Source organism: Ixodes scapularis, unplaced genomic scaffold (genome assembly GCF_016920785.2).
Source record: "Ixodes scapularis isolate PalLabHiFi unplaced genomic scaffold, ASM1692078v2 PGA_scaffold1__304_contigs__length_218370807, whole genome shotgun sequence".
Classification (NCBI taxonomy): domain Eukaryota; kingdom Metazoa; phylum Arthropoda; class Arachnida; order Ixodida; family Ixodidae; genus Ixodes; species Ixodes scapularis.
Genome location: NW_024609846.1, coordinates 88,843,851 through 88,856,679, shown reverse-complemented (window position 1 = coordinate 88,856,679; position 12,829 = coordinate 88,843,851).

The following is a 12,829-nucleotide window of genomic DNA, read 5'->3' as shown; positions in this document are numbered from 1 at the left end:
TAATTGAAGAAGAAACCATCTCATGCAAGTCATTAATATAGATCAAGAAAAGTAGAGGCCCCAAAACTGATCCTTGGGGCACGCCGGAAGCGACGGGTGCGGAGGAGGAGTTCATGCCGTTACATGTTACAAATTGCGAGCGATTTGTTAAAAATGATACCAACCAGTTAAACACGTTAGAATCAATGTTGAGTTTACTTAATTTATGTAATAAAAGTCTATGCGATACCTTGTCGAACGCCTTGGCAAAATCTAAGAATATGCAGTCCACCTGAGATTGCTGATAAAATGCTGAATGAAAATCGTTAGTGATAGACAGTAGCTGTGTCTCACAGGACAATGATTTCCTAAAGCCATGTTGATTTGGGGAAAAAATGAATTGGACTCTAGGAAGTTAACAAGTTGTGTATAAATTATATGTTCTAGAACTTTACAGGGAACACTGGTTAGCGAGATGGGCCTACAGTTGATAGGAAAGTGCTTATCACCAGATTTATGTAGAGGAATAACTTTACCAATTTTCCAGTCGCAAGGTACCAATGATGCGTCAAGTGATTGCTGAAAAAGATGGACGAGAATAACAGAGGAGTACTGATTTGTAGCTTTAAGAAATTTCGAGTTAATTTCGTCAACACCAGTTGCCGATGACAGCTTTAGGCCGTTTAGAAGGCTCAGAACACCATCGGGGCTGATTATGATAGGGTCCATCAGTGGAAAAGGATCAACATTATAGCTTGGGTTCACATTGCTTAAGGTGCTAGAAAAGGATTTAATAAACACTTCCTGGAACATTGTGGCACATAAGGATTCATCGATCAAAGTTTCGTCAGGTGCTTTCAATAAAATAGATGAAGGCTTATCTCGATGGGACAACACATTCCAGAACTGACGCGGGTTATTTTTTAACATGGAAGGTAGTAAGGTGAAGAAGAAGTTGAACTTAGCAGACTGTACAGCATTCTTGTAGCACTGAGCAGCACTGAAATAATTTTGCCAGCGAACTGGGCAGGATGTGAGTCTCGCAGCTCTAAATAGACGCTTCTTTTTGTTTGACAATCTCAGGAGCACCCTGTTGAACCACGGATAATTAGAGTTTACAATTATGGTTTTCAAAGGTATGTATTTCTCAGTGAGCGAAGTCACCTTTTCCTTAAAGCGCGTCCAGTTGGATTCAACAGAGCATTCTGAGAAGTTACCCAAAAAAAGTATCTAAAAAACTGCATAATTCAAGATTAATGGCATCATAATTAGCTTTGCTGTAGTCCCGAATGACCTTTCTTTTGTTTTTAACACAAATATTAGGAACACTCAAAGTAAAATGCAATAACAGATGGTCACTGAGGCCAGGTAGGTATGCGATTGGACCAACCAGGTTGGGCATCGTAGTCAAAACAAGATCCAAAATGTTTGAAGTAGTGGCAGTTATTCTAGTTGGGCTATGAACTAGCTGAGTAAGATGAAAATCAGAAAGCACACTTAAAAACTTCGCACAGTCTGCTGAAAATGGGTCAGAGTTGGGATCCCCCGGACCCCAAACAATGTTAGGGTCATTAAAATCACCTATCAAAAGCAAGGGCGTGTTAGGAAAACGCATTGTAATTACATTCAATGCATCGTGTAGTTTATCAGCAAAATCAGAGACATATGAGGGTGGACGATAACAGCATCCCAATATATATTTCTTATGTTGAACGTTAATACACACCCAAATTATTTCTAAGGAACTGTTTATATTAACAAGAAATGATGGTATACTCTTAATGACCCCAATTAGCACGCCTCCACCTGTTCGCAACTCTCTGTCCTGCCGAAAGGTAGCGAATTGTTTTTGTCCTAAGAATAATTCGGTATCTCTGATTCTTGCCGAGAGCCACGTCTCGGTCAGCACAATAATGTTAGCATCGCAAGAGTCAATTGCAGAGCATAAATCATCACGTTTATTTAATAAGCTTCGTATATTTGTAGAAAGAATAGATAAGTATGACAAAGAATGCAAGTTGTCACTACCCCTCTGCAATTGTTAAGTAGAAACGGAGGCGCCTTCTGTTGCAGTAACAGTTGTGCCACGGAGTGGACCACTGCTGGAGGCATGTGGACGAAACAGCTCGGTGACGGTTCCTGATTCACGGTCATAGACGTAACACTTTTCATTCAAATATAATTTGTTGTAGTTAAGCTTAAACGTAGTTCCATGCGATTTCCCGAACTCACTTAGCTTCCTTCGTGCCAAACGAGTCGAAAAGGAAAAATCCTCGCTTATACCGATATTCATCAATTTCAGTTTTGCCTTTAAAACCAGGGCTTGCTCTTTTAATTTAAAAGAAGCAAATTTGACGATTATTGGCCTGCATTTATTGACAGTATACTGACCGAGCCTGTGAGCGCGCACAATGTCCAGTGACAAGTTAGTTTCACCATCAAAGCAGTCAGATAGAGCCTTGCTTATCTTTTGTTCGGCTTGTGCCCATGTTTCCGTGTCGCTATCAGCAATTCCATAAAAAAGAGTGTTGTTTCGCCTTGATCTATCTTCTAAGTCATCTAACCGATCAAGCAGGGCACTATTTGTTTTCTTCTGCTCTCCGATTTCCTGTCGCAAGCCTTGTATCTCCTGTTCAAAGGCGCCTGTCTTTATCTCGACGGATGCGAGTCTTGCACCGATGTTTGTAACCTTCTCTTCGATAGCCCTTTGACTTTGTTTAATTTCATCAACGGAGTTAATTAGCGCTGTTTGACCAGCCTCAAACCCCTGTGACTGAGAATTGAGTTCAGTTAGTAATTGAAACATCTGTGCGAACTGGTGAGCTTGCTCCACGGTCATGGGACCCGGGTTCGATTCAACATCCCCGCAGCAAAGCAGTGATCCAAAGGTGACAACACACGTTTCAATACAATCTAATAGCGAAGACAGACGTTTTGGGCAGGGCAGCAGCAGCAGAAAGCGGTCGTCGGACCGGTAACAGTGACTGTTGTCAAATAAGGGACGTACCTGCACAAAGACGAAAGACACTCTGGTAAGCATGTTGCACGTCGTGCTGCTGCCGACCTGCCCACTGAAGAAGCTGTCGATGATTCTGGTTTTTGTAGTCTCAGTTGATGACGTCGATGTCCCACGTGGTCTTCCGATTAGCCATGACATCTGGTGCTGGTTCGGGGAAGCGACCGTGGTGAGGTTGCAGAAAGGCGTCAAGATCGGCTGTGTCATCGCCAGACCGCTGCCCCCGTGTGTGGGTGCGTGCTCGAAGACGTCCCCCGAAGCGTTGATAGTGGTTCCATGTGGCAGCAGCAGAAGCTGCACAAAGACGAAAGACACTCTGGTAAGCATGTTGCACGTCGTGCTGCTGCCGACCTGCCCACTGAAGAAGCTGTCGATGATTCTGGTTTTTGTAGTCTCAGTTGATGACGTTAACTCCAGCTGTTAATGGCTGCATTTGAGATCACATTTTATCTATTTCAACACACTGGTAGCGATACTGAAGGTAACTTTTAACTATACTTAGGGTTCTATCACACACACCATACATAAAAAGCTTTTGGAGCAAATTATTATGATTGAGGCGGTCAAAAGATTTTGAAAAGTATAAATACTCCAAGTGTTAATACCTTATTTTTATATTGCTCAAGATTAACTCATTCTGCTTAATAATAGACGTTCTGTAGATCTAACTTTTCTAAATCCACATTGACAGCCGGTAAGAAAGGAATATTGCTCACAAAAACAATACATCCTGTATGTATAATATTTTCTGGTCCTTTAGAAAATACGGGTAGAACGGACATTGGCCTAAAATTTCCCAAGTTGTTTTACTCCCCACCTTTGTCCAGTAGCGTTACTTTCGCCACCTGCATGATTATCAGAAAATTTCCATTCTCTAATGCCAGATTAAAAATATGCGTCAGGCAGGAAGCAATGCACAGCAATACATATTTTATAGGTTTAATTTGGACGTAAAATATACCAGTGCTCTTACTATTCTTCAAATTTGGGAAAACTGAGGAAACTTCATCTTAGTTAGTTGGGAAGAAAAGAAGGTTAGGAGAAATACTCTGCACATATATCTAGAGGCATCTGCACAGTGCACACTTTGAACAAGATTAACAAAATAATCATTGATTGTTTCCGCTAAAGTCGATCCCGTTAAGTTGACCCCTCCGATTTACACTTCTGTAATCTGATGCCCACGCAATCGTTGCTTAATTAAGCTATTAATCTTCTTCCAGATAACATCTTGTCGCTTAGTATCCAGAAATAAATAGTCAAAATAAGCACGCTTAGCTTGCCTTAAAGTCTTTGGTAGCTGATTTCGTTCTTCTTTTTTTTTAAATTTAGACAATATACCTGCGTCTTTAGTGCGCACGAATTGGTGGTAAAGATCATTTTTCTTGCTTATCGATCTTAATATTTCTGTTGTAGCCCCAAGTTTACGAAATGTTCGGGAAATATTTTTAATTTGTAAAGAAAACACCGGTCGTTCACTATTCTATACTGTTAAAAAAAACAGTCAAACGCCTCATCTGCCAAAACGCTGGACAGTACCGCACTCCAGTTTACATAATTTATATGATGGGCGATTTCAGATAAGATCGACAAAAGGATGGCTAGTCGACATTTTCAAATCAACTGATGTTTTTATATGTTATTGTCTAGTGTCTGGTATGAACGAATCCAAACTTAGTTTTGACTAGAAAAAATACTTGGGGACAGGAAAAATCGTAAGGCATGAGGTGGTGGACAGTTGCATTAACGCGCACTGATGGAGGGGGCCCGTTTGAGAGTGAATAACTAAAGCGATAACATTAGGAGAACTCTAATACGTTTTAGGCGCAAACTATGGGTATAGCTTGCTTGTAATATAAAGTAATCATATTTATTTAATATTTATTTATTTTTCTAAAAATTGACAAACATGCCTGCTCGAACGACAAATGGCAAACTTTGGAGGTCTGTATCTCATGAAATAATTTAATCATTATGATATAATTTGCAGATATTATTCTACTAATATATAGCTAATATTTAAAAAATAACTAAGGTATCTGTGTGATACAATAGTTAGGATATATTTAGTCAAACATGGAAAAAAAATCAAACAAAGAAAACTTCCGATGCGAATAAAAAAAAAAACACCACCCTCGATTTTTTTTAAATTTAGGTAACCTGTTATACTCTATTTCGGCATTCATTTCCATTAAAAACATGTTGCATCATTTTATTGAGAAAGAAGATACAACTCCCCAAAGTAGGGTCCTTTTTCAAAGCCTACACTTAGCAGTGTTTTATACAAGAACTGACTCTGAGTTCCAGTTTCATGAAACCAACACACATCTTTTATATATTTTTATTCAGATGAGGCCAATGATAACTAAAGAAATCGTTCACACACTTAAATTAAGGAGAAACTACTGTGTACAAAGAGGTATCATATTACGGACTAGTGATCCGAGAAAAGATCATGCAGCCATCGGCCACTAGGAACTTTGTTTACTTTATTCTCCTGCGACACTATATGCTATTCCCTCTTCCGCTCTACCTTCATCTCTCTCTCTCTCTCTCTCTCTCTCTCTCTCATATATATCCCTGATATATATCCAGAACAAAAACATGTTCAAGCATTCCCTTTCTGCGTGGTAGTGTTCTGTGGCTAGCAAAAATCATTTCCTCGCTAAGCTCACGATTATGGCAAAATAGTTGCCGGAAACCGCAGACGACACTCGTCGCTAGTTCTGGCAAAACGGCCGATACAATCTTTTTTTCGCATTTCCCCGCTCGCTGTCAAGGACAAGGGGGTTCGCTTCAACCAGCAAAACATGGCCGCCGACGCCTGTTTACTGCACTGTTAGCAAGTCCCGTGTATTTGGCGAATATTTGGGGTGAAAAACACGCCAGTTACACAAATTACCATAAATTTACACGATGAGTAACGGATAATTCGTTCAGAAATCATGCGAGGTTGTAAAAAACGTGTTTTGGTTCGGTCATACACGCATAACCGTGTAGCCGACCTCGAAAACACGCATCGCCCCCGGCGACGACCGCGGCATTGCCGGCTATCGAAGGGACACACTTAGAAAGGACCGTCGAGACAAATGCCGCGGAAAGAAACATGTCTCGGAGACAGATATGCACCAAAAGCAATTGCGCCATGTCGCAGGACGTTGGCGAAACCCACGCTTACCGGGCTCGCCGCCATCTTCTGGTCGATGGCAATGCGGCTTGATTCATGTCGCCCATGTTAGTATTTAGTTTAGGGGTCCTGGTAACAGTTTCTTGACACCACAAATAAAGTTATGGGTCTAATTATTCGTTCCAAACAGTTAAAATGGATATAAAAAGCGTGTCCTCGATGTGAACACGTGACATTGCAGTTGGTTTCGTTTTTGCTTCAACCTTCAACTGCAAGCGATCTGGCGATCTGGCCACGGCGCAAGCGCAACGCCGATGTACGCTGGAAGCAAGCGCCGGTTGGCTTTCGTTGTTTTTGTTTGACCGGAGAAAATCTGGCAAGTACGCATGGCGTCGCTACTGCTTTGGTTTGACGGGACGCGAGAAGCTTCGCATAGAGCTTCGGAGTTTGCGAGCACATAGTGAAGACGTGACCGGAGAAGTGCCCCTGTGATGTTCCTGGAAGACGGAAAGTAGCATTCGTAATCGTCGTGTGTGCTTTGAAAGCGAAGGGAGTCACAGGGTCCACGAGTTCGCAACCACAAGCCAAGGTTCACGACAGCGCGGCGTTGACTTCGGCGATCTCGTTCTGTTTGGTGCAACCCGGCGATGCGAAAAAGAGCTGAAACATTCGTCGTGTGTGGTGCGGTGCTTTGTATTCCGGGTCTGTTTGAACCACGCTTTTAACACGGAGCGCAAATTGTTTGTTGCGTGGTGGAGGTTCAACGGGTACAGTCCCGTCGTCGTCAGCTGATCCGGTCCAGCTGGTCCGGGAGGACGCAGCGAGCGTTTTTAAAAGTAAATCTTCCCTCGTTCCGTTTCGAACTGTGGAAGTATCCCGACACATACCGTGAGTAAGAAGCAGCGGGCGTTTTCAACAAAATTACGTTGTTTTAATTGAATAATGGACTCCGGATTGTTGTCTTAAATCTGCCGTTTTTTATGCTTCGTGTTGGACTGCGTTTGCATAGCGACGCACACCGCTCGAGTATGATTCGGTCCTGCAACGAGTTTGTTGCGGCAATCATGCGGCGTGAATAAATAAGGGCAAGGTTTCCTACCTGCCCACAGATGCATGTACTGAGACCATTTTTTATGTTGTGAACGTAGTGCTCTTTCTTTATTTTGGAAGACGCGTTGGTGCATTTATTATGGTACAATTACTTGAGAGTTGAGAAATTAGAGAGCGAGCAAGCTTTCTCAACTTTGTCTCTTTCTCTCTGGCACTGCCTTGTTTCAGTTTCAGTAGGCATATCTACTAGCAGGTACAAACTGCTCTAAAGCAGGTAAAAAACGGGAAGCTTAGGACGGTGCGGACTCCGTGTTTCGCGCTTTTCGCAAGGTGACAGGGTAAATGCTTTTGTGAGATATGCGGAATATGCAAGCGATTTTGTTACGCCCGTCGTTTGCGTCTCTCCAGCAAAACGAATAAGATGATCTACTACAAAGGCGCAATCACAAGCTAAGATTTAAGATAGCAGTCGTTTGCTTCGGTGATCCGTGTAGCTGTATTTTACCCTGCTCTCTGCAACACCGTGTCATGACGAAGAGCTGGAATGGTCACGGTTTGTGCTGGCCTCCCGGTTCACAGAAACCCGCATCGCCCGCATCGGCACCGAGTGCGCTTGGGCTGTTGATGCTCCAGCCTTTCATCCGCGGCTTGTCGCCAGCTCATCCTGCTGCTCAACGGTGAGGAAGCGGCGAGAGTAACCTCGGAAGTGAATGTAAATCCTCGTTCATTCAGTTATCCGGTGTCAAAGTGTGGAAGATGTCCAACGTGTACTGAGGGCGGTAACTACGAGCGTTTTGCCTTGCTTTTATAACCGAAACCAGAACAACGAGATAACTGCCTTGCGTACTTTAAAATGACGGAAGCAATAAGTTTCAACAGGTCGAGTACGTCACCGGGGATGTAGGTGAGACGGTTCACACTGTTTAAACGCTTGCAGTGTCCACGAGTGGTACCAGGAAAGCGACGTCAACAGAGAAGGAGCTCGCGATTCAGCATAATACACTGCTACGGGCCCGTGTATCTTCAAAGTTCGGGGTGGTGGCAGTATAAAAAAAAGACGCATCAGCGCCCCACACCAGTGTTCACGAATAACACCGGTCACAAACTCCCAAGCCCCACCGCTCTTCTCGACACCGACACGACATACGAAAACAAACTGCATCAAAACGCCCCAAAAGTGAAGGCGTCTGCTCCCGTACTGCAACTGCTGCAACTAGCGGAAGTGAAGTGTTGGGCGGATGTCCGGATGTCCTTCACAAAAATATATAAAAAATGCTTTGCGCAAGGATCATTTTCATTTAATATTGTATACGTAATGACAAAATCCCAATAATTTGTTTTTCTATCTGCTTCATGCTAGTCGGACTGCTCATAACACTGGTCAAGCAAGAAAATAACAAAAATTTGAACTATTTCATGACCGGTTTAAGATTTATTGTTAACATATCATTATTTATTGCAACGGACTAGCATTATAGATTTTGCCTCCATACTTCTTAAATGCAAACAGTTCTAACACACGGCTGTCCATTGCGCCGTGTTTTGTGTATTCTTCTATAAATCTGTAATGGTCAGTGACCAAGGAGCTCACCCGCACATGTCAAGCTTATATGCGCCAAAGTTGAGGCTTGGGCGAGTTGGTACATACTTCGGAAATTAAAAACAGCGCGGAAAGACGAGGACCAGACAAAGAAGTGACACGGACGTAGCGCTTCTTTGTCTGGTCCTCGTCTTTCCGCGCTGTTTTTAATTTCCGAATTATATGCGCCGCGGGGAGAAATGGATATCGAGTAGGAAGTGTCGGGCGTTGTGTCGGTTGTTGTGTTTGTGTATATGTCGGTGCCGTGTAGCTGTGTGCTGTGTTGCCTGCGTTGTATGTAGGGTTGCTGTGTGGCCGTGGTCGTTCCCAGCGTTAACAGACTCGTCTTTTTTTAAAAAACAGGCTGCTAGAAATCTCGATAGGTGGCGCAAGTTACCGCCCGATTCTAAATAGTTTGCTCAAGTTATTTATCCATGTGAGTTCGGCATTCGTTTTTTTCTTTTTTTGTCTAGCGGCTCGTTGAAGCTATTGACGCCGCCGACAACACAAGTACGTACCTTTGCAAGTAGCTACGTCCGCCGCTTGGAGACTTTACTGTGTATAAAAGACATCGAACGAGAACTAACGCGCCCTGTGTGCTTTCAATTCGGCTGAAAGGCGCGCGGCTCGCTGGGCTCGTCTCTCGCCTGTTCTCGGCCGCTGGCCGCCATGCTTCATAAGGAACACGCTCGAAAAGGTTTTGCGGAAGGCAGACACGGTGTAGCGTGTTAAGTTTACACAGCAACTCATGTGTAGACGAAAAACACAGATGGCCTCGTGTAAAACGAACACGTTTCGACGTCTCCGCTATGGGACAACGGTTTACACGTCTGGGCGTGTTATTTTTGCTAACAGTGTGAGCAGTCATGCCTGTCGGCATCTCACTCGCTGGCGTCACGGGCGATAATATCAGGCACAAAGGGGCACACCAACCGGCAGCATTATCCCCAAATACTCGAGCCTCGCGTAAATACATAGAGTGTAAACGCTGTCGCCATGTTATCGTAGTAAGACCGCCCCCCCATTCCCCCAACGGGGGACTGCAGTACGCGACGGCGTACTAACACAACGGCGACGATATCGACATTGCGGGCTCCGAATTTTCCCATAGTTCTACTCCACGGGCATTTCTCGAAACGCTTGATATTGTGTACGCCCGCCTGGAAGGATTTCAGGCGCGTAGTTAAGATAAGGCGGTTCTCCGCGGCAAAAGAAAGCAATTTCACAAAAGCTTAAAAGCGGCGGCGACGCGTGTGCGGTGAACGCTTGTAGTTTTGGTGTAGACAGGGTGTGTGTGTTCTCGTTGTTGACACCAGCCGGCGATAAGGCACTGCAGGCGGTAGCTCAGTACAGCAAGGGCTAATCTGAGTGACCATCAACGTAACCCCACCGCCAACCCCTCGCGAACCGGTCGCCGACATGGCTCAGGCTGTGTCATGAACCACGTGGTAGAAGCTGGGATGCTTTCATATCAGCGCGTGGAGGGACGACAGTGCGATTCCGGAAAGTCTTTTTCGAAGGCCGCTGACCACAATTTTTTGTCTGGAGACTTTCCCTCTTTCTTCCTTTGACGTGGATCAAGCTTTGCCGACAGCCTCAGTTGCGACCTCTCTTTTCAAATGTACGTTTGCAGTGAGTGAGCTCCTCAGCCTCGGACTTGTCACTTGTGCACCCAGTAGTTCTTTCACTTGGCAATTATATGCCATCAGTTGGGGTTTAATTTCTATTATTTATGTATACATTATGAAGACGTCCTGGAGCTCCGAACGAGTGTTTTGTGCAGATTACTTTTGCAAACACAAAAAGACTATACCAAAGCAGCGGAATTTTCGAAGTGTTGGCGAGTTGGACCTAAACTCGTTGAAGCAAATTCTTCCGCCTGACTGTTCCACCAAAGTGAGTGCGACGGACTACCTGTGCTACCATTGCTTCATGCACATCACTAAGGAGATCTCGATGCGAAGCTCAGAGCAGTGCCCTGACATATTTGTGCCAGCTGAAGAAGCAATTGAAGATCTAAATCGCAGCATACTACCTACAGATGTGTCGCCGCTGAGACAACCAAGCGTCGTAAGAAGTCGGGACAAGCCTGCCTCTGTCAAGAGAAAGCAGACAGAACTGGAGCAGGTTGCTGTCAAGAATATACGCTCAAGGCTGCGTATTGCGTACGACAGGGACGCACCATCGGGGTCGTCCGAACCAACATGCTCCACATGCACTGAGTGGGTGGACAACTTTCGGCAGGCCTTTGAAACCGCCACCTCTCTCCGGGAACGTTGTCAACTGCTTACACTCCTGCCGTCAACACTGACGAAGAATGAGGTTCAAAAGATGATTCCACAGGCCTCAATGTACCTCATCAGTAAATCCCGAAAACTCAAGGAAAAGCATGGCGTGTGGTATGAGCCGGATCCTTACACGAGGTGCAAGGTGAGCCCTGAGAACCTGTCTGCTGCCCTAGAGTACTTCACGAAAGACGAGCTACAATGTTCGCGCCAAAGTCCCAACCAGAAGGACGTCATCTCTGTCATGCTCAACGGAGAAAAAACGTTCGTGCCAAAGCGCTTCATGACACGCTCAATACGAGAGGCCTTCCGTATATACAAAGACAAGCATCCCGATTCCGGCGTTGGGCTAACGAAATTTTATTCGTTGCGCCCTAGATGGGTCCAATGCATTCCACACCAGGAAGTGTGCGTTTGTGTGCGCTGCGCCAATTATTATCTTTGTATTGCCGCTCTAGAGAACGTTACAGGCTCAACATTCAACACTGGTGAAATGAACTCGCATTTCTGTGCGACCCAGCAACAGAACTGTGCCTTCAAGGAGACTGTGATCACTGCCCAAAAGGCCAGTTTCTTACACTCCAGGAACTTAATATCCCGGAGGATGAAGAGATTGTGCTTGCAACATGGGAGTCCGGCGACCTTGTGAAAAAAACTTTGGAACCTGAGACTTTCCTAAAAGTCATCCAAGTGACGGTTGGAAGTTGGTTACTTCACAACCATATCCGGCAAACGCAAGGTAAAGCGATCTACGATGAAAAACAGTGCATGCAACGCGGGAGCATTGTCTTTCGTTTTGACTTTGCTGAAAACTGGACCATCGTGCTTCCTGACGAAGTGCAAGCATATCACTGGAAAAAAAAAACAAGTTTCGATATTTACATGTGTAGTGACGACAAGAAATTCTACAAACAGCTTTGCCATCATCAGTGAGGACCTGTGTCACGACGCCGCTCACGCTTGCTTGGCTCTAGAAAAAGTGAAGGAGTGGGTTGAAGACAACGTTGCGGTATACTCGTACGTGACGTACGTAAGTGACGGCGCCGCCAGTCATTTCAAGAATCGCTACCAGCTTCACCAATTTGCAAAGGACGATTGCCCACAAGCCCAGTGGTTATTTTCTGCATCTGGACATGGGAAAAATGCATGTGACGGAGTTGGCAGACTCGTGAAGCACCAGGCCACGCTGAACAACCTGAGAGAACGTTCAGTAAGCGCAATTCAGACGGCCAGGACAATGGTGAGCGTTCTATCAAAGAAACTGAAAGGCGTGCATCTTGTATATCTGGACGAAAATGAGGTTGTTCGGTATCGTGAACAAAAAAAAGAAGAGTTGCTGACGGTGCGCGCCTTCCCTGGCATTCAGTCTTGGCACGCGTGGCGGCTCAGCAAGTCATCAACAGAAGGGACCTGTGACGTATATGTAGCACGGACAGTCGGATCTGCTTGGAAGCAACTTTATTAAATGGGTACAGCGAGGAAAACCTTAGCGTAAAGTGCCGAATTTGATTTCCCAAGGACTGCTCATTTTGAATGCAGGGACATCTTATTTATCACATTTTTCTTCACGGGGTATTTAACCTACTGTTTTTGTTGGTGGTTACTAATAATTTTTATCTCATCATTATAAAAAAAAAGTCCCAAAATGTTATCCTCGAGCAGGATAAAATATATCGGCTTGCCACGATTCATTCATACACCGAGAGCATCGAGGCTGCTCCAGTTAGGCATTATGGCATCCGTCCCCTGAAATTGTTTGTAATCGTAAATACACAGCCAACCTAAATATCTTA